Source organism: Canis aureus, chromosome 24 (genome assembly GCF_053574225.1).
Source record: "Canis aureus isolate CA01 chromosome 24, VMU_Caureus_v.1.0, whole genome shotgun sequence".
Lineage (NCBI taxonomy): Eukaryota > Metazoa > Chordata > Mammalia > Carnivora > Canidae > Canis > Canis aureus.
The window spans coordinates 1,561,354-1,587,367 of record NC_135634.1 but is presented as its reverse complement, the minus strand read 5'-3'; the positions used below and the strand labels follow the sequence as shown (position 1 = coordinate 1,587,367).

General features: G+C 40.0%; 1 protein-coding gene and 1 non-coding gene across 2 annotated transcripts in view; one reads left to right on the top strand and one right to left on the bottom strand.

The window, feature by feature from the left end:
• The window catches only part of FOXO1 (forkhead box O1), a 103,651-nt gene that overhangs the window by 30,932 nt on the left and 46,705 nt on the right, over window positions 1-26,014 (bottom strand). The gene's annotated exons all lie outside the window — the stretch shown is intronic.
• On the top strand, window positions 4,649-4,751 carry LOC144296655 (U6 spliceosomal RNA). The gene has a single exon (XR_013363670.1). It is a non-coding gene; the product is annotated as a U6 spliceosomal RNA (small nuclear RNA).

The window sequence follows — 26,014 nt, the reverse complement described above, 5'->3', positions numbered from 1 at the left end:
GTCAACAAGAAGATGGTGACTTAGAAGTGCCACTGATGCACACTGTCTATAAAACAGTCCAGGTAGATCATCAAGCAATGACTGCAAGAGTGTTCAACATTAAAAGAAACCTTATACACTTCCAACTATTCTCATGAACAATTCAATCCACCAACTCTCAGAGATTGGTATGAAATTCACATTTTCTCCCCAATCAAGGCCTTTCCTCACTAATGACATGGAATTTTCAAAAGGAAAAAAAGAGAAAGAAAAAGAAAAACTCACATAAACACAGCATTATTTTTAGAAACAACTTTCATTTCCATTTCAATTTACTAAAATTCGAAACTTGCTAATAATAGAACTAGTATTTGTCACTCAAACCGGAAGTTACTGCAAAATACAATATAGTTATTTCACAGCAAATTCAAGGATCTGTGTTGTAAAATATTTGGTCTTTGTTACTCTTTCAGCATTCAATTTGTAAAAAGGAAACATGTTCTGGTTTGGTTAATTAACCACTAACATAAGTCAAATAATGAATGCTGCTGCCTCCTAAATAAAGCAGAATAGCTTAACAGAATCCTTTGAGTTTATTCGTTTCAGAACACATTTCAAAGCCACCCCAGTAACTGTCTGGAAGTTCAGAAGGGGAAATGTGCTTCTGAATGTCAATAGCAGGAGAGTCTTCGGGGGCCCCATTGTTCCCATGTGCTGGGAGCTCAGCTGTTTGGAACTGGCAGGAGGCCATACAGGAAGAGTTGTCAGACTTCCGGGGCTGGTCACTAGAGCATGACTGCACAAGGCCCAAAGCAGCAGGTGTTTGAGGGGTGCTTGGAAATGGCAACATGAAGACCTAAGTACTAGGAATCTGAAGAGCTACAAAAGTCTTACTCTCTTGCGGTAATTTGCAATCAAGAAGTTTTAGCAGAAGTCTGCAATTTTGTCCTATGGCAACTTCTCTATATCTCCCGGAGTGTTTGTGGCCCTTATCCAACTCTTCCCAGTAACAGCAGTATCATCTTACAACCCCTAAGGCATGCCTGAAAACACAACAGAGTGATTCAAAACCCATCATTTTGGTCCAAGAATGACTATTCCAGCACACTGACAAAAAGAAACCCACTTAGATAAACAAAAAACCTATTTTCCGCAAAACAAGGAATTGGATTAGGCTAGTAACATCTAACAACATCTAAGCCAAATGATGCAAACAGAACACCATGAGAGGAATTTACACCATGACTTAAATGCCACAAACAGGGAAATCCTCTCCTTACTGAGACTCTTGGGTCCCTTCTTACATAATGACTCCTGGCAGTTACTGTTCCTAAAATAGCTTTCTTTCCAAAATGCCCATTATCCAAAGGCTCACTCCTTCTAGAGTTTGACTCAGGTTTTAGAGAAGTGTTCATCTGTTGAGGCTGCAGAATGAAAACAGAGAATGCCTATACCTTGCTTTCAAGGCACACAGTTGGGAAGAAGCACCACAGGTAGGAGAGCCTACTGAGCTGGTAGCTAAGAAATCCTGCTCCGCCTGGTGTCACTAACCAGCCTGGCAACCTTGAGCATAGCCTCAGTTTCCCTCGAGGAAATGGATGGCCTCCAAAGACACTTCAACTCTTGTAAAAGTCTGTGAATCTAAAAAAGCAGGACCCACTTTAGTAATCCCACCCAATCTGAGGAAACAGAAGAAGGGACCTAAGAATACCCTACAGGATAGATAGGAACTATTCTCAGTGGTAGCCCAGTAAGAGCTGAAATGTGTCCACTCAAATCCAGAACGAGTGACCTCTAAAGATGAACCAAACATAGCACAAACCCAGAAAATGCAACAGATAAAAGTTAGCTTTCCATCTCCACAGCATAGGTCATCCAGCAGTCTCAAAGTCCAGAATGTGCTACGATGGCTCAGACTTGCTGGGAGTAGAAATGCGACGAGGAAGTGGAGATACACTGAAATGCCATCCCAGTTTAAGCAACATACCCAGGACCTGTACTGACACCTTCTGTGCAGCCTTTTTCAAGAAAATCAAATTGCTCGGGGAAGGGGTTGGACTTAATTTAACTAAACGTTTCACCAGGCACATGACAATTTTTCATTTAACATTTCACTTTATATAGTGGCCAACAAAATCCTCTTCTACCTAATGTCTATGATTCTCTTCCTTTCATTACTTTCTGATTTTTAAGGTGGTAGTAGTAGTAGGTATTGCAAACCACATGATGCATAGGTTCTTGCAACACCTCTGGAGGTATGTAACATGACTGATGGCTGTAGGATGAGTGGAGGCCAAGAAGACTAGCAGTCTCAAGCAGAAAGGACAAGAAGTTCACCAAAGTTCAACATTTCTGCTCTGTAAACAAAGTAAGAAATAAAGAGGCCCTTCTGCCAACCAGTAAGGAGGAAGGGCAAGCCCTGAGAAATCCAAGAAGGAGCGCACAATTGGGAAGAGGGGAAGATGGTACCTTGCTACTGAAAGATGGCAGTGATATAAGATGTTTCCTAGTGGCTCCCACCTTCCAGACACACGTAGCACCATAACTAGGTCCAGGCATGGTCTAGATAGCAACTCCTGAAGAAGGCAAGCCCCACAAAAGGAAAAAACCATCACTGGCTAGGAGCTTCAGTCAAACTGGGCAATTCTGGGCAACTGAAGTTCCTGAGACTGCCAGGAGCAGAGGGAATAACTAGTAAATTAGTGTGCAAGGCATCCAAGGCCCAGAACAGGAAGCCCAGTGCCTTTCTTTTCCCAGCAGGCCAACCAGGTGCTGGAAAGGAAAGAAATTAGAGTGGAAGCTGACAGAGGAAACCCCCAATGGGCCTATGAAGAGAGAGAGTGTAAAACCATTAAAGGCCAGTCACTTTGTAAATTTACCACTATTCTTTTTGCCAACCCTTATTTTCTTGTGAAGTATGCAACATTTGATTGGAAAACTGGATGAAAAAGTCAGGAAATAGTTTCATTTCCCTCCTTAGGGAGCAGAATAAATGTAGCTCTCAAGGCCAACCTGAAGAGATACAGAGTCACTACTAAGAGACACCACTGTCCACATTGGACAGCATCTATGAGGCCCAAAGGATCTCCTCCTGATAGTCAAGCCCTGTGTCATCTCCTCCCCTCCAGGCACTCACCTTAGTTAGACCCTGGATTCCTGACCCCACAAAAACTGAAATAATGACTCTGTGTTATTTTAAACTGCTAAGTTTCAGAATATGTTGTTTTTCAGCAACTGATAGCAAAAATACTCCATTTCACTGAAACTTTCAATATAAAATTCTAAACAACTGAAATTAGTACAAAGCAGTGACTCTTCTCAACTTTGGGCTCAAAGACTTTATCAGGACACAGAATCCTAACAGAATGACATATGGTAATCGAGAGAGATACAGTATGTTCTTTTATTTGTGATGAGGCACCTGAGTAGTGCAGTCAGTTAAGCAACTGACTCTTGGTTTCGGTTTAGGTCACGATCTCAGGGTCATGGGATCAAACCCCGCATCAGGCACTGCACTCAATGTGGAGTCGGCTTAAGATTCTCTCCCCCTCCCCGCCCTTCTGCACTGCTCTCTTGCTCTCTAATAAATGAATTTTTTTAATGTGTATTTATTTGTCAGGATAATCCCTGGGTGGCGCAGCGGTTTGGCGCCTGCCTTTGGCCCAGGGCGCGATCCTGGAGACCCGGGATCGAATCCCACATCGGGCTTCCGGTGCATGGAGCCTGCTTCTCCCTCTGCCTATGTCTCTGCCTCTCTCTCTCTCTCTGTGGCTATCATAAATAAATAAAAATTAAAAAAAAAAAAATTTAAAAAAATAAAAAAATAAAATGTATGTATATGGTGCAAAATTTGAAAGATTCAAATGAAGACCTCTCCATTTCAGGTGTCTGCATAAATGCACCTCAAAAAAGCTACCCTCAAATCCTGGGTTCCCCTCCCCCCCCCCAATTCCACTCTCATTGCTTAACTTTTTTTTAGTAGGCCATGCCCACCTGGGGCTTGAACTCACAATTCTGAAATCAAGATCTGAGATGAAATCAAGAGTCAGACACTTAACCAACTGAGCCACCCACATGCCTCACTTTATTAATTTTTTCCAAAGCACTCGTCATCATAACATACTTCACATTATACTTATCTAATCATTATCTAGCTCTCCTGCTAGTACTGTGAACTCCACATGGGTACAAATTTTACTGTTGTTTACTGGTGGGTCTCCAGCTCCCCAGGCCTACGTATTAGATATTTAGTACACAGTGACTCCATGGGTAATAAGGAGATGAGGTAAGAAAAGTCTCTGCATATTCTTGACATGGTCACTGATGTGGGAATTCATATCTGATACTAAATTTAAAGCACTTTTCATCCTAGATGTGTTACTTTTTATCTCTTTGAGAGCTCCAAAAGAAACTGGACTTTTCTACAGAAACATTGAACCCTGCCCTGGTGTATCTCAGAGTGAAACATCTAATAATGAAGGCCTTTTCATTCAATGACTTTTTGAAATACTACTTTTGATAAGAGGTTCCAATGCATATTTTACTGTAAGTCAAAGTCATTACAGATATTCTGAAGTGTGGCTACATCATATTTCCAATCATTTTATTATTTAAGTCTTCTTTGGGGGAAAAAATTTAAAATTTCAGGTAACAGGAGAGGCTCCCATGCTTGCTTCAGCAGCACATGTACCAATATTGGAATGATACAGAGAAGATTAGCATAGCCCTTGTGCAAGGATGACACATAAATTCGTGAAGTGTTTCTTATTTGGGAGAAGGTACAATTTATAGTAAATTAAATGCACAGATCTTAAGAGACAGTTGAATCTGGCAATTGCATACCCTGTGGAACCACTAGCCTAATCAAGAAGAGTACACTTCTATCACCCCTGAGAATTTCCTTGTGTTCTTTCCCAGTTGATCCAGCATTCTGCCAATTCCCCTTCCTCCGAAAGTGGCAGCCTCTATTATGATTTTTATTCATCACAGCTTATTTTCATGGTTCTAAAACTGCACATAAAAGTTCATATAGTTTAAAAACAAAAAACAAGGCTGCACATAAATGGTCAAATTAAAAAAAAAAAAAAACCACCACACACACACAAGGCTCACAACACGAAAACAAAATAAAAAACCCATGAGACTGCATACCACCGTGGTATGGCTGGTATTACTCGATCTCTCATTCTTCATACCATCCCCACGAGCTGCTGGTTGTATATCATCTCCTGGGGAACACACATAACTTAAAAACTATAGCGAGGATGACTCAATTCTTGGTTGCTATAGGTCAATAAAGAAGTTAAATTTTTGCAAGTAGATTAAATGAAATAAATCATTAGGCTTGCTAAATGCTCACAGGCTGACATCTCATCCAACAATAAATACTACATGTGACTTACTCTTCCAACCTGGGGACACCATAATGTGCACTGCCCATCTCATTTAAACCTCATGCTACTCTCACCTCCTCCTCCAACAGCTTTCAGATGATTCAACACTACACAAATTAATTTGAGAACCTGCGTACCTGGTCCTCCATGGGAAAGAAAAAAAAAAAAACTTATCAAAACTTGGGAGACAGAGAAAGTTGCTTCCTGCCTGCAATTTGCTTAGTGAATCAGGCCTACAGTAGCTTTCGGGGAGTTACCTCAAATTTTGAAAAGCAACAGACCAAGCCATATTTCAAAGATCCAGAACAAAGAACATTCGCTTTTTGAACAGCAATGCTAGAAAGGCAGAAGAAAGGCTGATGGACGGATGCCTGGTTTCTATATCAGGAACATTTTCTGCATAGCTCCAATTCAAGGACTAGAACAGGAACATCAGGTGAGCTGTGCCTTGGATGTGAGCTCGCAAAGGACTACCACTCTGTCTTACCCTTACGTGTCCTTGTGCAGGGCTCAGTGGAATCAGGCAACCAGAGTTTTCATCACCAGAAAGAATCTACCAGTTACTCTCTCTCGTTTTCCAGTTCCAATAACCCCAATTCCCATTTTCCAGTCCCTTTTTTTCCCAGTCCTTTTTATGACTTTACAGTGATGGTGCACCCCTACTGTCCTGCTATGAAATATTAAAGAAGTATATAGGGGGCATTTCTGGGTCTCACGTTATTAAACATAATTAAAAGGTACATAGCTTACAATATTACCAATCTAATAAGCAATAATTTCACAGCCTACACAATAATTATGTATATAAAACTGAACACTGCTAAAGTATCAACTATGCTTCAAAAATAGAAGCAAGTATTTTGATTAAGACTATTTAAAATCTAAGATTCAAGGAGGAGGAGTATAGAATCTCAAATCACACATATAATACAGTAATTAGAAACAGTTCACTTCCAGGGCCTTAAGTGGCAGTTTACAATCATTCCAAGATGTTACTGTTTTCTCCTTATGTAAGGTTTAAAAAGCTTAACAGGATAATTACACATGTTGTAAAGAAAAGCTTTACCACTGTATAGTGAGCTTTTAAAATATTTTAAGTTTGGGGCACCTGGGTGGCTCAATCGGTTAAGCGTCCAACTTTTGATTTTGGCTCAGGTCATGATCCCAGGGTCTTTGGATCTAGTCCCACATCAGGCTCTGTGCTGGGCATGGAGCTTGCTTAAGATTCTCTTTCTTCCTCTTTCTTGTGCCCCTTCATCTCTATATTCCAAGTTCAAATTTGAACTCTGATAATAAGTAATACAAACTACTGAATATTCCAACCTATGAGCTCGTTCTATTTATACCACAAGTAAAGAAAAGAAGAAAAGGGAAATATTAGGGGTTTGTTTTATTTGTTATTTGCTATTTTTTTCTCCAAATTTGTTATATACAGAATCCTCTGGCTTCCAGTAAAATCTACCGCAATATAACAAAAATTCAGGCTTTTAGATCTTTCTGACATCCTTCTTTGCTCCTCAAGTGAAACTCAACTACTGGCTCTGAGATCATTTACATTTACTTAGACATTTTAAGCTGCCCTGTCACCATTATGGAGCACTACCTAATGAGGTTCCCTTAGAGACAGAGCTGGCTTGACAACAATCCACAGTTAATACTAAAATGATCCAAGAATTCCTACTTTCTCTGAATTTGAAAAACATAGCCCTCCTCCCCTAAAAATAGGAGGGGGAAAGGTCAATTATTTCACTCAGAAGCACTTCCAAGAGAACTATGCAATCATCAAGTGGTGACTTAATATAAATTCAAATAAAATCCCAAGTTCAACTCTTGAGTTCTTGAACATGCAATCTCCCTCCTCCTTGATAGTGCATAAAACCACACATTGATCACTTCTATACTATTCTGGAATTTAAGGATGTCTGTGAGGGAATGTGAAGCCTATAGCAGAAGGGAGGGCAGCAGGGGTAGAGAAGGAAGAAAAGAGAAGAAAGAAGTGATGTCAGAAGCATAGGCAGAAGTAGCAACAGGTCATGAAGAGCTTGGCTGGAGAAGGTAAAAATGGACTTGTGAGCCTCTCCAGGGTGTAGGGATCTAACACTCTCATTTTGGAGGTGAGAAAACTGAGGCCATGGTCACAAAGCCAGTAAATGACAGGAGTCAGGCCCAGGTCACCTGCTGAGGTCAGGATGCATCGATAATAAATGAAGAGTTAGAGCACCTTTTTATGTACCTCACATTCCCCTCTAAGGAAGAGTACAAGATGGAGGCAGGAAAATAGGTGTGCAACTGCAGAAGGAGCCATCTGGATCATAACAACTGGTTAATGGGTTTCTATCTTCAGTGGGATCCACATGAGGTACTATGTTTGTAATGTGGTTGAGATTTGTATACTTGAGGCCAAGATTAACTCCTCTCCCCAAACACCCTACTGGCTTTGCATTACAGAGTACAAAGACAGTATAGAAAAACTGACATGGATTAAAAGGCTTAATAAATAAGTCAGACTTCGCTAGAAATGGCAAGATACCCCTTGATGCTAAACAACCAAATGACATTTCTATTCTTTAGGGCCTGGTTCTTTTCTTTTCTCTTTTCTTTTCTTTCTTTTTTTTTTCTTTTTTTGGGGGGGCCTGGTTCTAAACTATGAGATTTTATCCTTAAAATGAGCTTTATAGAGAATAAAAAAGCTTCTGTTCAATAACCTTAACCATTAACTTGGAGGGGATTAAGTACCATAAAAACCAGTGCTTCTCATACCTGAACATGCATAGGAATTACCTAAGATCTTGTCAAAATGCAGATTACAATTCAGTATGCCTGGGATCAAGCCTGAGATTCTAACAAGCTCCCCAGTGATGCTGATGCCATCAACCCAACCCATGGACCATACTTTCAGTAGCAAGGCCAAAAAAAACATGAGATATGAAAGTCACATTTCAAGGTATGTTTATTTCACAACTTGGTCTGCTAGCCACAAAATGGTGACATTTGAGTCTTTCTCCTGGTGACTGACAGGCACTGTAGAAACATCAACATAATTTGAGGTGGGGGAACAAGTTTAAGTCCAATTAAGTATAAAAGCATTGTGATTATTTAATACAACAGAATTTGTTCTGGGCTCAGGGAGAATAACACAGTCTCTGTGTTTTGTCATACAACAAAGGGACAGTAAAGGTTGATAGTTATGGAATCTGATTTAAGTCCTCTTGAGTGGCCAAATGGACCCATTGTTCATTTGCATGAAAGCTCATCTTTCCTTACATGAAAAGGAAATTAACGCCCATTTGCTCTCAAATGGGCACTGTGTTGTTTTCCAGGAGTCCTGAAGCTTTCATTCTGACAGCCCACCGGAAAGCCTGGGGCCAAGACAATGGAACTAGATTGTTCTAATCCAGGCACAAAACTAGTAGCAGTATTACCATTTCTGTCCATGGTCTCACGTGCCTCAGTGAAAATGTAAGCCTTCTGAAGACCAAAAATCTTTGTAGGCACTCAAAATCTTTGTGGGCACTCCATGTTTGAGGAATAAAATTTTTAAGCCCTAGACTTAGGAAACAATGTGGCTTTCTTTTCTTTTTCTTTTTTTTTTAAAAGATTTTATTTATTCAGGAGAGACACAGAAAGAGAGGCAGAAACACAGGTAGAGGGAGAAGCAGGCTCCCCACATGGAGCCCAATGCAGGACTCCATCCCAGGACCCCAGGATCACGACCCAAGTCAAAGACAGTCACTACACTGAGCCATCCAGGCACCCCCCGCAATGTGGCTTTCTTTAGAGATCTTCACTCAAATGCCTGCCAGTTACTAGTTATATGATCTTTTTTTTTTTTAGTTATATGATCTTAAGCAAACTACTTAACCTTTGTTTCCTCCACTGTAAAATGAGGACAACAGTCACCTAAGGTTCCAGTAAGATCACGTACTTTGAGTTCCTAGCAGCTTAGCTGCTGGCCCTGTGAGGTTCAAGGGCAGGATTATCACTGTTAAGTGTTAGGACCCCCTTCTCCAATGGAGCCAACCAATCCCAATTTGCCTGGTGCTAAATACACACATCACTGGTAGACTCTGTTCTCAGCCAGTTTACATTCCAAGCCAGCAACACATGTAAGTCATACCCACTTTTTTTTTTTTTTTTTTTTTTTTTTTTTTTTTTTATTTATGATAGTCGCAGAGAGAGAGGCACAGAGACACAGGCAGGGGGAGAAGCAGGCTCCATGCACCGGGAGCCCGATGTGGGATTCGATCCCGGGTCTCTAGGATCGCGCCCTGGGCCAAAGGCAGGCGCCAAACCACTGCACCACCCAGGGATCCCACATACCCACTTTTTAAACATCACATAATTCTTGATTTCTAGGTAATCATCTAAGCACTATGGTATTCCAAAAGAAAGTCTGCAGTATGCATAACCATTCTCTTCACTGTCCCCAATGTCATCTCATCACTAATCCTTCCCTGTCTTCCCTCATTGTCACCTTCATTCTGTCTAAAGACACCATAGCATCCCAAAGTACTCCATACTTCCCCCAGCACAGTGTATGCAGGAATGGACTGCCTTATTTCTGCCAATTTAGTACTGATCACGTGGAAAGTACTATTTATGCAAAGCAAAACCCTGGAAGGCCATTATTTATGAATGTGTATGTGATTAATACTTACTTGAAGGTCCATAGTCTTCCATATATATTATCTCAATCAATCCCAACAACAATCCTGCAAAGTATTTAGGACCACTATACTTTTTAAATTACAGATAAAATCTCAGAGAGTTTGATGAGACAAGTTCATGGCCACCCAGTCTTTCTGTATGTTCTCTTAGTCTCAAAGACAGAGATCTCCTCAGTAAGAAGGTAGTAGGGAGGTGAATCATCATTATTATTGGAACCATCTGCATAATTCAATTATGTACCATTCTGACAGAGACCACTGGAGCCCACTTCTGTCAGTGTGAGCTCACCCCTCTAAGTTATCAGGGTCTGTAAACCAGAGCCTACCCTCTGGAGGCCTTCACCATAGCTTAAACAAGGTCTCCTGTGTCAGAATGTAAATGGCAACACTGCATCAACGCTGAAGCCAAAAACTCTGCGTTTTCCCCTAGGTAATGCGTCCTGCCCTAGAAAGAACCTTGAGTTTGCATTAGTCCCTTCTGCCAATTCAGAGCTGAAAAGAAACAGCCAGCCTAGGAGCACTGACATGTATCCTGAGGATCACGGAGGACCCTGTTCAACAGTGTGAAAGCTCCTCTCTCTCCTCCTCCTCCTCCCATCCCCTCTGCCCACACACCCTCCTTGTGCTGAAAGGGCCTTTTCAAAGATATTAGAGGTGTGCTACAAAATCTTCATTAAATAATTTAATAATGTGTGCGGCTGGTACTTCAGTCCCAAACAGAAAGGAATGTGCCCAGGAGCCAGCAGGCAGAGCTGTGGCTGTTCTTCCTGTTAGCCTTTAACAGCAAGCGGCTAACAGAGGGCTGGCGGGCACTGCTCCGGGGACAAGTCTTCTGACAGCACTGCTTTCTCAACATCAAAGGGTTGGATCTCATTTCCAATTTGTAACTTGGATTTGCCTCAGTTTCAAATCATAGTCTGACAGATGTTAAAGTCTGACAGGGTATAAAATCATCTTCTCTTGAGTCAAGAATATGACAAGCAAGAGGAACAACAGAGGTCCCAGTTCAGAGAAGGGGAATGGAAATCTACCCGCAGTAAGTAGGAGAACATGAAGTAGTCAATTTGGCTCTTTAAATAACCACCGCACAGTGGTGGTTATTTTGTCAAGTATTGTTCACAGAATATGGTGACAAATGGGGAAGGACTGTGTCTTGCCAGTGGTATTTAGTTTAGTTTTTCTGGTTTTATATTTTACTTTATTTTTTAAGGAGGGGCAGTCACAAATGATTCTGAGTTATTTTTTAAGTTCTTCCCTTAAAAATTCTGACTGAAGGCAGCCCTGGTGGCGCTGCGGTTTAGCGCTGCCTGCGGCCCGGGGTGTGATCCTGGAGACCAGGGATCGAGTCCCACGTCGGGCTCCCTGCATGGAGCCTGCTTCTCCCTCTGCCTGTGTCTCTGCCTCTCTCTGTCTCTCTCTGTGTTGCACATGAAAAAATAAATAAAATCTTTAAAAGAAAAAAAAATTCTGACTGAATTCATGACCATTCTGATTGATACAATATTACTTTCAAGAGGGAACAAAAACAAATTAATGAAATAAACTAGTCTGACCCACTGGCATGAAAAAATAAATCACATAACACTAAACATTTAAAAGAAAAGACCAAGTGCTTTCTTGAATGGATTCTTTCAGGAACATTCATACAAATATGGCTCACAGTTGATACCCACCAAAATTGGTGGAGTGGTTTTTACGAGTTAAGTTGTTCTTGCTTTGCCCTCCATAATGTCATTAATTCTGTGCTACTCAAAGTGTGGTTCAGGGACCCACAGCGGCACTTGAAAGCCCATTACAAATGCAGGAGCTCAGGCTTCACCCCAGACCTAGGGACTCAGAACTTACATTTGTAAAAGATCCCCAGGTTATTCATACACACTTTAAAGTTTGCTAACCACAATCTTGCCAGGCATTTATTATTTAAAAATCATTTAAGTCCATTTTAACAGCTCACTAAGGAAGCCTTCCCTAGACTGAAAGGTAATATGCCTTCCTCTAAATCTCATTTATGGATGCTTCCCTAGTAACGAGAATACTCAGGGAAATAAGTCCAAAGTTAATTAAGCGTGTGTAAAATACTTTTAAAATAAACTCAAAATTCTTCTTTGATATGTACAATGCGGGGAGAGGCATTAAAAATTATTACAAGCTTTCCACAACACACATTTGCCACTATTTTTACTATCAAGTGTACACTAAAAAATAAAAGTAGGTATCGACATTCAATCAATGATACCAACTAGCAATAAACATGGCAATAAAAGATTCAAATGAAAAATACCAAAAAAAAAAGTCTCCAAGGTCAAAGTATTTGCAAAATTAGTCTTGTTGGGGAAAATCTGCTCCACAATTCAGAAGAAGACAACTGTCCAACTTGCAGCATGAGGATTTTTCACCGTGTGCTTGGCATTTTAAACACATTATCGAATTTAAGCCTATCTAGCCTTAGAAAGTGGGCACTGTTTTAGTCTATGTTTTACTGAAGTTTAATTTTTATCAAGCCAAGGGTGGATGTCTGCTGTGTAAGGCTATATGAATTTTTGTATGTTTTCCCCCATACAACCACCACCCTTTGAATCATTTCCAGAACCCCAGTAGGAGGTTTTCTTATTCCCACCCAGTCAGCAGCTCCTTCCCCACGGGTAACCACTATACCAACTTCTACCACATATGCTAGTTTTTAAGATTTTTTCTAAAGATTTTATTTATTTATTTATTCATGAGAGACACAGAGGCAGAGACACAGGTAGAGGGAGAAGCAGGATCCTTGCAGGCAGCCCAATGTGGGACTTGATCCCAGGACTCTGGGATCACGACCTGAGCTAAAGGCAGAAACTCAACCACTGAGCCACCCAAAGTGTCCCCACGTACACTAGTTTTGCTTGTTTACTGAAATTCATACAAATGGGATTATGCAGAATGTACCATTTCGAGCGTGACTTCTTCCACTGAATAGCTCCCGATGGATCAGTGTGGACAGGAAGAGGGCACGCTCTGCTGGGGGAGGTGGAGAATGAGTAAAACAACTAGAGGAGGGAGGAGAGGGTCTCACAGCATGGAAGGTGGGCTGGCAGAGGAGTCTATAGGAAATGAAGCTGGAAAGATGGGCCTTTCAGATGGTGAAGGGCCTGGAATGTCAGTATAGAGTGTCTGCAAGTGTTTGGGATAAATGATGTAATTATAGTGTATGTCAAGGAACCTGTTGTGGAAGCCTGTCCAAGGTAGAGTGAGGAAGAATGAGACTGGAGGCAGCAAGCCCAGTGGAAAGGTTCAGGTAGGAGGTGGTGTGGACCACAGGGAAGGACAGAGGCAAAACCCCAAGGGAGTCTGGTCCTGACACTTGACAGAAGAGGCTGGAGTTGATGGGAGGAGTTGTTTTCCACATGAAGAGTGCTATTCAAAATAGAATGCAACATTGTATTTTGGAAACCTGTTTTAGGGAAGAAGGTGAGTTGAGCACCATTTGATCACCAGCTGGTTGAAAATTAGACTAAAGCTCAGGAGAAAGATGTGGAGAGGTAGATATGGGGGGTATGGGAGGTGAACAAGACAGCAAGAACTAAATGGGTCTCCAGAAATCATGTTTGTTCTTACCTGGCTGAACCCAGTGAGAAGAGAAACCAACACAAAACAGCCTGAGGTACAGGACTGAACTGTGGGGAACCCCTACTCAGAGTAAGAAAAAGGAGTCTTTAAAAAAGGGCCAGGGAGAGGGTACAAGTGTGATAAAAAAACAAAAGATCGGAGCACAAATTTTGCAAAAATCCCTGTAACAGGCATTCGATTTAAAGACCCTTTTCTCAAGTACAACCACTGTTAAATGCTGAAACAGGTTCTCCAAGAAAACACAAGGTACTTCAGAAGCTTCATTAACTCTTTCTAGCATCTTCAAGGTATCACTTTGCAAATTACTGTCTGGGTATGCTAAACTTAGTAAATTATTGTTTGGGTAGACTAAATAGCAACCTAGTACTCCAAAAGAGTTAATAAGGCTTCCAAACGGTCTAATTTACTAAGGTACTTTTCATATTCAAGACTCTAGCTCAATTTGCGTATCACCAAACGATGATTAAAAGGCAATCCACAAAACTGCACATTCAAATTTCTGACCAAATCAGATCTAACAGATCCAATATTTTAGATTTCCTAATCGTAACAAATACCAGATGATTAACAACCAATCAACAGTGATCCTTCCTCAAGAACTCCACTACAGATAAAAGCTGAAAAGACAGAAAATCCAAGATCAATGCCTGCACAGAAATGATGTCTAAAAACATGAGCCTTAGAAAAGAAAGAGAAAGAAAAGAAAGAAAAGAAAAAAGAAAGAAAAGAAAGAAAAGAAAGAAAAGAAAAGAAAAGAAAAGAAAGAGAAAGAAAGAAAGAAAGAAAGAAAGAAAGAAAGAAAGAAAGAAAGAAAGAAAGAAAGAAAGAAAAAGCCTGAGCCATGCCCAGTCAGTGTATAAATTATCCCAGAGGCATGGATTTTAACTCAATCCCCCTCTGTTTGCCCACTCTGCATTCATCTCTTCCCCACCGCCTCCCATCACCAGACTATAACTTTTACCAAATGGCGAATGATAAATTGGTTTGTTAAAGCCCAGCCTTGAGTGGGCAGCCTGGGTGGCTCAGCGATTTGGTACCGCCTTGGCCCAGCACGTGATCCTGGAGACCCGGGATCGAGTCCCTGAGTGGAGCCTGCTTCTCGCTCTGCCTCATTCTGTGTCTCCCATAAATAAAATCTTTTAAAAATAAATAAATAGATAAATAGATAGATAGCCCAGCCCTTCCAAGATATTAAGAATTCCTATGGATGAGGCATGCTTCTTTTCTCTAAGTGATGACAATAGATAATTTGAAAAGAGGAATTTATAGCTTTTGACTTGAAGCTAATTTTTATCTGCTGGAGCCACTTTCAGTTATGCTGCCAATGATATTTTACATTATTCCCTGAATGAGCTTACTCTATTAATCAAAAACAAGTTGGCAAGTTTTATACATGGCATTAAGTAGTGATTTTTAAAAAGTAATGCACAGAAAACGGAAGCATCGCTAAAACATTCAGATGTTTCATTAAAGAAACTACAGCAGACTCTCCCACTTTTCAAATTTTCTTTAATAATCACATTTTTAAAATTATAAATAAAAATTTAAAGTCAAATTTGTTCTCATTAAGTCTCCAAGCAAATCTGAACAAATGAATCTTCTGAACTGCCCAACACATTAAACACAGATACTGCAGTGTAATCCCATTTCAGAATTCTTCTTAAAAATCTAAGTGGTTACAACGGTTTTTTTTGGATCAGATTGGCACTTTTTGGCATATGTTTTACAAGATATTACAAAATGCTACTCTTGCTATGCTGTTCTTTTGAAAAAGATAAGGATATCTTTGTACAAGCAGTTTTATCATTAACATATTGACTTGAAGGGTACCTGAGTGGCTCAGATGGTTAAGCATCTGCCTTCAACCCAGGTCATGATCCAGGGATGGATCCCTGCTCCGCTTCTCCCTTTGCCCCTGCCCACACTCCTCTTATGCTCTCAAATAAATAATAAAATCTTTAAAAAATCTTGACTTCATAAATACTTTGAAATGGATATATCACCAAAGATCCTAAGTTCAGACCTGTTGTGTAATACAAACAAACAAAACAAAACAAAACAAACCTTGGGCAGCCCCGGTGGCGCAGCGGTTTAGTGCCGCCTGCAGCCCAGGGTGTGATCCTGGGGACCCAGGATCGAGTCCCATGTCGGGCTCCTTGCATGGAGCCTGTTTCTCCCTCTGCCTGTGTCTCTGCCTCTCTCTCTCTCTCTGTGTCTCTCATGAATAAATAAAATCTTAAAACAAAACAAAACAAAACAAACATTTAAGATTTGTAAGTTCGGTCAGTGAGTAGAGCATGTAAACATGTAACTCCTGATCTCAGAGTTATGAATTCAAGCCTTACATGGGGTGCAGAGATTACTTAAAAATGAAATCTTTAAAAAACAAAACAAAACGGTAATTCGAACTCTAGGGAGTATATATGTTGTTAATGAAATTATTTACATAATATAAAACTTCTTTATTATATTACATATTAATTATTATATAATTATATTGTGTTAATATTATAAATATAGGTTAAATACATTGTATTATTTATAAATTATAATACACATATGTTATATATATGTAAAACTTTCAGACTCAAGAAGCATTGGTTATATTAATATTGTAAATATAAAATATATTAAATATTGAAGTATATATAATTAATTACTATATATAGTTTTAGACCCAAGAAGTATTGGTTGAAATCATAAACAGAAAAATTCATGTAGGGGATCCCTGGGTGGCGCAGCGGTTTAGCGCCTGCCTTTGGCCCAGGGCGCGATCCTGGAGACCCGGGATCGAATCCCACATCGGGCTCCCGGTGCATGGAGCCTGCTTCTCCCTCTGCCTATGTCTCTGCCTCTCTCTGTGTGTGTGACTATCATAAATAAATAAAAATTTTTAAAAATACTTAAAAAAAAAAGAAAAATTCATGTAAACTTTCACAAAAGACAAGCACTTTGGTTTTCTTTTTCATTTATTTTCAGTTCCATCATCATAGGAACAAATTAAATTTAACTTTTTTTTTAAACTAGCTACAGATTTAATAACCAACCAGCTACAGGTTTAATAACAAACCTATACCTTCCTCTCCTTAACTCTCTGAAGGTGAATCTGAGTGAAGGACGTGGAAAGCAAAACCAAAGGACAGTGGATCTATTCTCTAGCATTTAAACTAGTCATCTGCAAAAATTTAGGCCTGTTGTACAACTGAGAAATTTTTAAAAGAAATAGGTATATAAGATTTTTAAGAAGCTCTCAAAGAAAATATGAAAAAAAACTTCTTTGGGATGCCTGGTGGCTCAGCGGTTGAGCGTCTCCCTTTGGCTCAGGGCAGTTCTTGGGAGTCCTGGGATCAAGGCTCCCTGCATGGAGCCGAGACTTCTCCCTCTGCCTATGTCTCTGCCTCTCTTTCTATGTGTCTTTCATGAATGAATAAATAAAATCTTTAATAATTTTTTTAAAAAACTTCTTTTTCTCCCCAGTCTCATTTTTAAGGGCAAGAAAAAAATTTTAAGTTCAAAAGAAAAAAATTTTTTAAGTTCAAAACTTAAAATTCAGTAATGCAGATCCCTTGCGGTTCAATAAGAACATGGGAAGATACAAAATCAATGTACATGTTTAATGTAAAAGAGCATGAAATTCACAGAAGCAATATAAAAGACTATTTTATCTTCAATTGGCACTACAGGTTTTTTTAATGCCCATGTTTTTCTAGACAAAATCATTTAGAGGGGCATATGGCTGCTTCAGTTAATAGAACTTAAGACTTGACCTTGGGGTTGTGAGTTCAAGCTCTACACTGGGCCTGGAGCTTACTTTAAAATAAATAAATAAATCATTTGAAAACTTTTTAAAAAGGATTTATTTTAATTTCATCCCGATGCAATGCATTCTATCTAGCAGGCATGATTTACAAAGCCCCTAACAGACCATCTTTGGCCCCTAACTGACGATTTTAAGGCTTTTCCAGGACTTGTGCCAGAGATTAACAACACATCCTTTTTAGCTGACACATGTAAAGACGGTCACAAACGCAATACAGAAAACAAACAAAACCACACGACTAAGCTTATTGGCTTGATAAGCACAGTTTTTCTGCAAGTTACTCACACTACCATAAAATTGGCACTTAGTTCAAAGTCCCAATCTAGAGGCAATTTTGTATGGGATGAGTAAGGGATGAATGTGAACACAACACACAAAACACACTCAACTCCTCCATTCACTGTTTTAGTCATTCAACAGTAACACCACCTTTAGGGTCATGTCTTTGGTCATTTTTATTGAAGCACTGGCAATACTCTTTCAAGTCTCTTTCAGCTTACTATGTCTATGCCTTCTATTTGCATTTTATTTCCCTCAGCACACACTTAAAAGATATATCCAACGTTTCAATACAAGGTGATAAGGGAGGGGGCACCTGCGTGGCTCAGTGCTTGAACATCTGCCTTCAGCTCAGGGTGTGATCCTGGGATCTGAGATCGAGTCCCGCATTGGGCTTCTACCTCTGCCTATGTCTCTGCTTTTATGTCTCTCTCATGAATAAATAAATAAGATCTTAAAACACACACACACACACACACACACACACACACACACGGTGATAAGGAGAAACAAGCCCTGATATCACAAATAAAGTAGGTTAGATGTGGTACTTTGATGTTCTTTTAAGATTTATTTATGATGTTTTTATTTATGTATTTATTTATGATGTTTTGGTACTTTGATGTTCTTTTAAGATTTATTTATTTATTTGAGATAGAGAGAGGTGAGAGGGCAGAGTAAGGGGAGAACCTAGAGTAGACTCCCCACTGAGTGGTCTCCAGGGGGCTCAATCTCATAACCCTAAGATCATGACCTGAGCTAAAACCAAAATCAAGAGTCAGATGTTCAATCAACTGAGCCACCCAAGCATGCCAGTAGTTGATGTTCTTACATGTTTGCCAATCCAAACCAGATCAAAACCCTAGTTGGTCAATTAATTTAAAAACAAAACAAAAACAAACAAACAACAACAAAAAAAAAAAAAGAGAAAGAGGCTAGTACAAAAAAACACTTTTAAACGATACACAGGAAAAATATGCATGTAAATGTGCTTGACATAAAGTAAAAAAAAAAAAACCTTTCCTTTGAGGTAAGGTCCTCTGGCTGGATTTCTAGTCTCTCTTACCGATCTACAATGCACTGTCACCAATATTTACATTTTTATTTGTTTAAAGTAGAGAGGGAATCTGCCCACGGCATAGTAATCCAACTACAGAATTCTTCATGCTTTCCCCCTCATCTTTTATAGGGTCTGATCACACCTAATTTATCAGTAACTTAAGTCTTCCCAAAATCTTTGATTTAAATATTTCTAAAAACAATGATTTCATTCATATTTAATGGATTAACAACTAACTTTAATTGGGAAAACAAGCACAACCAAGTTCCAAGAGAAAGACAACTAACATAGTGCACTAGAGGGTAGTTCAAGCAGTCACTTACCACATTCAGCCAGTAAGTGGTTTTACGGAGGGAATGAGAGCACAGGTTAATGTGTGTGTTGGGAAAGTGAAGGCCTACTTAGGAGAGCTGTTGCTTGTGTTACCACCAACACATACCCCAAACACTTTTGTGCCATGCAGGGCTAAAGATTTTTTTTTTTTTAATGTTTGATTTAGGTTGAATGTGACAAAATTAACCTGAATTGTTTCCACTTTGATTAAAAAAAAAAAAAAAAGAATTGCCACCCAAGAAGCACTTATATTAACACTTTAAGTATCTAAGAGTTGCATGTTACTTGTTCCCACAAGTCCATCTTGTGGAAAATCTGAATACTGGTATTATGTATGTATGTGCATGCATATACATGCTAGTTAATGTGTACATATGACCACATGTAATCCCCAATGATCTCATAATTACCTTGATGTCAGGTAAATTTCTTTAATTCTCCTAAGTTTTGGAATACGTATTTTCTCTATGTGGTTCTCTTCATATGTTCATCTTCCTACGTGTTCTACATACTTACATTAGAATGGATTCAGATGCTTTCAGCCTGGTGTCAGACAACACCACCAAGCCACCAGCATCAAGGAAAGGGGAGACACATAACCTATGCTGCAGATGGCTGAAAGGTGATGTTACTTAATAATCACAAGCCCTTTCCTGTGGGAAGCTTTCTTTCAAAATGTCGTAAGAGGCAACATGGCTCTAAACCAGACAGTTCTGGGGATCCCTGGGTGGCGCAGCGGTTTGGCGCCTGCCTTTGGCCCAGGACGTCGGGCTCTCGGTGTGTGGAGCCTGCATCTCCCTCTATCCTGTGTCTCTGCCTGTGTCTCTGCCTCTCTCTCTCTGACTATCATAAATAAATAAAAATTAAAAAAAAAAAATAAACCAGACAGTTCTGTGTTTGTTCACATATTTGTAAATATTACTGTCATCCCTAAATACAGTTCTACGTGGAAGAATATGCCATAAACCCCTGAGTTAAAATGTTATTTTCTTCCCCAGACAGAAACCAAAAGTGTATTTAACATTAGAGTTAACTAGCTATACGTTTAAGTCCTCCTAAAATCCAACTGGATCCTCTTTGACAGAAATTCTTTCCTCTTATTGCTTCAGGAATGCAAATTTTGCTATGAATAATCACATTTGTTAAATGCCATAGAAACCTGAATTGTTTGTTTCCAGAATTTAAAAACTGGTACATATTTCATGATTTACTAAAAACCAAACAAATAATACTGGATAGTGCTGTTCTTCATTGTTTATTCAAAAGAAATATGATTTAACTTTTTAACTTTTTAAAACTTTGAAGTTTGTTACAGCAAAAGAATGGGCATTCCTAGGAATACTAATTATGCTCAGTTATGTTGAAATTCTTTTAAGCATGCTTTCATATTGACAAAATTGTTAACTTAAATTTTCCAAAATGATTTAATATACAAGCACGCGTGCGCACGCACACACACATGCACTTTTGATTAACTGTTATCAGTCCTTTAGTCTGCAAAACCACACGCTGTACAAAAAAGTCAATACTAAGAGTCAGTACAGGTCTACACAAGTAAATAACTAAACAGAAAAATAAAATTTAAAATCCATTGCTTAAATCATATCATTTTATTCTTATAAAGTAAGTAATAAGTGGGTGATTTCCAGGATATCTTGAGGATAATTCCAATCTGTTTGCAGATGCTCCATTACAATTCTAAGAAGTCTAGAGTGTCACAGTTGGTGCTTAAAACTTTAACAGTATTATTGTCAGCAATACACCTATGAAAAACTCCCTGCCCAATAATGCTCTACTCTCAAAATACAAATGATGGGTAGATGGCCCTCACTTTTCCAGCCTCATTTCTCGTAAGCCAATTCCAACTACAATGCACTTCTCAATTCCCGTACCACCCTCACCCTCTACCACCAGCTTCCCTCTGGGGGAAGCTGCCTCATCACCCTGATTTTCCTCCTTCCCAGACCAAATGCCTGTTGAAATTCACCTTCACTTCAGCACCCATTTAAGAGAGAGAGCAGTATTTTTCCCAGTGCTTCCACACGTTACCTTTCCAGTCCCTAAAGCCTAATGCATTCCCTTTTACAGTTCTCTCCAGTCACATGGAGACAGTACTTGCAAATCAGTAGCTGCAGCCATATCCTCTCACAGAAGAGGCTCTGTCATCAACTGCACAAAGGGAAGGAACACCACCAGTGGTGATCAGTGAAGATGCAGGGCTAGCAAATACAACCAACTAGCGTGTGGAAGAATACCACAAATAAGATCACTAATACTGCCAACACTAACCACTAAAAGATGCCTCTTCATATCAGCTGGCCAGTGTTTAGAGCTCATTAAGTATGAACCTAATAATCTAGAAGATGTGCATGAGTGTAATAAAAATATCAATAATAATAAAAATATCAACAAGTCTGGAACAACAGAAAAGATATTCGAGGGATCCCTGGGTGGCGCAGCGGTTTGGCGCCTGCCTTTGGCCCAGGGCGCGATCCTGGAGACCCGGGATCGAATCCCACATCGGGCTCCCGGCGCATGGAGCCTGCTTCTCCCTCTGCCTGTGTCTCTGCGCCTCTCTCTCTCTCTGTAACTATCATAAATAAATAAAAATTAAAAAAAAAAAAAAAGAAAAGATATTCGGACATAATACAGTGGAATGGGGTGCCTGGGTGGCTCAGTAGTTGAGTGTCTGCCGTGGTGGGCTCCAGGCATGATCCTGGGGTCCTGGGATCAAGTCCCGAATCAGGTTCCCTGTATGGAGCCTGCTTCTCCCTCTTGCCTCTGTCTCTGCCTTTCTCTCTGTATTTCTCATGAACAAATAAATAAAATCTTTTAAAAAATAATAATAATAATACAGTGGAATTTACTGAAAGGCACTGTCTACTTCACCAAAATACTACAAAAACAAGTTTTCCAAATGTCTGATAGTAATATAAAGCAATTGTAAAAACTGAAGATCAAAAATAACAACCATTACTCTAGTGATCAAGGTGGTTTCAAACATACAAAGTTGACAATTTACCAAAGTGAGGTTTTAACATCCTTCAACAATTAGCTAATACCACACCCATCCTGTTACCTGAAGCTGTCTAACCTAAAACAGACTATTTCAAGGGCTAGCAGTATTTCAGAAGTAATACACTAGTTTCTGTCACCTTATGAAAAAGGCCTGCACATCATGTATTTCTTATGAAAAAGGGCTGCACATCATGTATTCTAGGGCAGGACTATGGAAGTGGATGTTCATGCTGGACTGCATCCCAGGTATCCCCCTGTTGCTCCATTCTCCCAAGCCATACTGTCATCTGAGGATCCTGCAGCTCCACCACCCAACTTCTTTACTGCCATTCCTGTTCCCCACTTTCTAAAATCTGATCCTGCTTAAAACCCCTCGGTAGCGTTCTTTTTCCAGGCTGGAAAGATAAAGACAAGGTACAGGTACCATCGGGTAAAGATCAACTTCGTGCAAGGTTCTCAGATCTGACCCTACCTGCCTCTCTCCAGCCTTGTCTCACTCTGCCTCTTAACAGTCTGACTTTGTACATAGGCTATGCCACTTCACATTTCCTACAGGCTCTCCATAAACCCCTCAAGGTTCTTCTGAGTGAGGTCTCCTGTCTCTCCTGACCAGAGATCACTGTTGCCATGAAAGTGATCTCATGGCATCCCTTTCGTAGCTTGAAATGGGCCATGGTGGCAGTATTTAAACCCCATACTGATACACATTCTGCCTCTCTCCATGCCAATGGCACTGCCTCTCCGACTTGGTTCTCTCTCTCTGACCTGAGGACTCCATCCTCAGAATGACTCAGGCCCCCAGGAGAAGCAGAAACTCTTTACCCAAAAGCCTCTTTCTCTGGGCTCATGTGTTTCTAGGGACTGAAGCAAAAGAAATTGATATTTTTTCTCCTGCCAGAGATCACTGCTCGCTATATCTTTCCCTTGTGCCTCATCCGGGCCTCTGTTACAGAAAGAGACACATGGTACTGCAACTCTGCAACATCTGGAAAAATGGGGGACATAGCGACAAGCTTCCCTCTCCTGCATCCTGAGTACTTAACAAAATGCTGCAGAAGCTGCAAGGAATCAAAGAACATGCAATGTCTCCATCAATGTTGGAATCCTTGGACTACTGTAACATTCCAAATCCCCAGAGGCAAACAACTATCCATCTAGTCACCAAATAGGAGCACCAGAAAACCCACAGTCTTCTGGGAAACACTTTTAAGATATACTTCCATAAGGTTTTCCACTTGGGGCTTCACACAACCTTCATTTGCTCCAAATGTGCTCTACTATATGTCAGGCACTATGAATGAATGACAAAGTATGGTCTCCACTCTCAAGAAGCTTAGCTCCTGCTGCCCCCAATACAGCATTCAGCAGGCACGATTCCATACAACTTAGTACAATACACACAAATTATCAGTCCCCATATATTCAATGCTTTTATTCCTGTCTGCTACTTAACCTCCTTTAGTCATAAAATCCTATCTGTTGCTCTTGAACGTTTCCTAAAACTTTACACCTTTCCAAGATACGGCAACATAAAGGTGGACTGGAGGTGCCAATAAATGCAACCTGCAAGTACAGACAGGGAATGAAATCTAAATCCTCATGGCAGAAGGAACTGCAGAGAAAGAATAGCCCAACATCTTCATTTTACATAACAAGTGGCCTAACGCAGAGACAAATTAGGTGAACTGCCTAGGGTCCTCCAAAAGGTAAACAGCTGAACCAGATTTAGAATCCAAATCTCCTAAATCTCAGCTCACCCCTTACCTGATAGTAACATGGCCTCTGTATTGTGTTAAGTTAGTCCACAGTCACATGTAAACCTGAACTGGTGTTTCTTGGAGCACAGGAAATGACAAAAGCCAAAGACAAGGTAGCACTATATAATCTCATAACCAAATGCTTCCTTCAGCTGCTAACATTTTTAGCATTTGTGGTAAATAGAATTGTTGGTCCCAATTGTTCCCATGTGGCTATTTCTATGGCCTCTTGCTGGACGAAATGCACTTCCCTACTCCTTCATTTCAGGCTTGGCCGTGGGATTTATTTTGGTCAATGGGATGCTAGTGAACCTGAGCATCTGACATCATTATGCGAAGAAAGTATCCCAGAGTTACTGACCTTCCAGGTTGGGCCTCAAAGTGAGAAACAGAATGAGCCGCCCGGGGCAACTTCATACACATGAATGAGAAATAATACTTGGTAGGTGCACGCCACTGAGATTTTTGGGTTGTCTGTTATGCAGCAAAAGATAACTGATATACTGTCTTATCCTTCAAGTAAAAAATGCATACTTGTCATTACCTGTCACTGCTATATCCCCTAAGAATATCAGCTTGCTGTTAAAGTAGCAATTACTTTTCTCCTTTTTTAAAAAAAGATTTTATTTACTTTATTCATTCATATGGGGGGGGGGGGGCAGAGACACAGGCAGAAGGAGAAGCAGGCTCCATGCAGGGAGCCCAAAGTGAGACGTGATCCCGGACCTCCAGGATCACACCCTGAGCCAAAGGCAGACAGACGCTCAACCGCTGAGCCACCCAGGCGTCCCACTTTCCTCTTTTTTATTCCATTTTACTAATTCCTCAGGGCCGGCTTTTATTTGAATTACCTTCAAAAAAGAACAAATCTCCAAATTACAGTGTCATCTCCAAGTGTTTCACTGATTCTTAAGGTAGGTATTGTTAGAGTTGGAGAAAAATGTATCCGGTCAGTATCACCTCACAAAATGCCTTCTTTCCCCTTCAAAGCAGTAAGATTTGTCACAATCACAGCTAATTTATTAAAAATAATTCTCAGCTCATATGACGGGGAGGGAGTATACACATCTTTCAACACAGGTACTAAAGATTTTTAAAAGGCTGCTTTAAAAGCTTCAACTACAATTAATGTTAAAATACACTGGTTTCTGATATTTTTAAAGGGCCTCCAAATCAAGATAACATCAAAAAATAAGGCCCATGTAAACGTCCTTCAATTTAACCATCTCTTATTCCAGCATGTAGTTTGATGTTAAAACTACTACAGCTTAATTATCATTTGTAACTTTTGAGGCTGAGTAGACTTGAAATAAAATTACGTTCAGACCTACAGAACACCTAATGCAATAGTCATTCGCAAGATGGAATACACCAAACTAGAAACCCACAGCTGATTTCCCCTTCTGGTTGTCATGACAAGGTTAGCATGTCTCCTTTCTTTATTCTTCTGTCTACAAAATGAGAAGGACATGTTTTCCTTTGAAACTATGTAATTTCCAAGTTCATATATCAGTACAAGAGTATTATATGCCTGGAGTGTGTATAGAATTACACAAGTCCCTGTACTTGAGTGTCCATATATCTAACAGCACCAAAAACACAAAACAAACAAAAATACGTATTTGAAAGCATCTTTTTTTCTTTTGTTTTAATGTCAAACGAGTTGGTGGATATCTTTTTTTTTTTTTTAATTTTTATTTATTTATGATAGTCACAGAGAGAGAGAGAGAGAGGCAGAGACACAGGCAGAGGGAGAAGCAGGCTCCATGCACCGGGAGCCCGATGTGGGATTCGATCCCGGGTCTCCAGGATCGCGCCCTGGGCCAAAGGCAGGCACCAAACCGTTGCGCCACCCAGGGATCCCGGTGGATATCTTTTTAAGGCCATTCATTTGTCCATTTTGGACTATAGATACTTCCTTAGAATTTGGCCAGAAAAACAAACATTCCTCCTCAGTTTTGAATCAAGACCAGGAAAATGGCACTGTCTTCTAGGAAGACTGTATTTACTTATGTATATTCAAACTGATACCTAAAGATATTCTTCAGGGAGGAAAAGAAATCCCTCAAAGCCAAATTTCCTTTTTGTAAAATTAATTAATT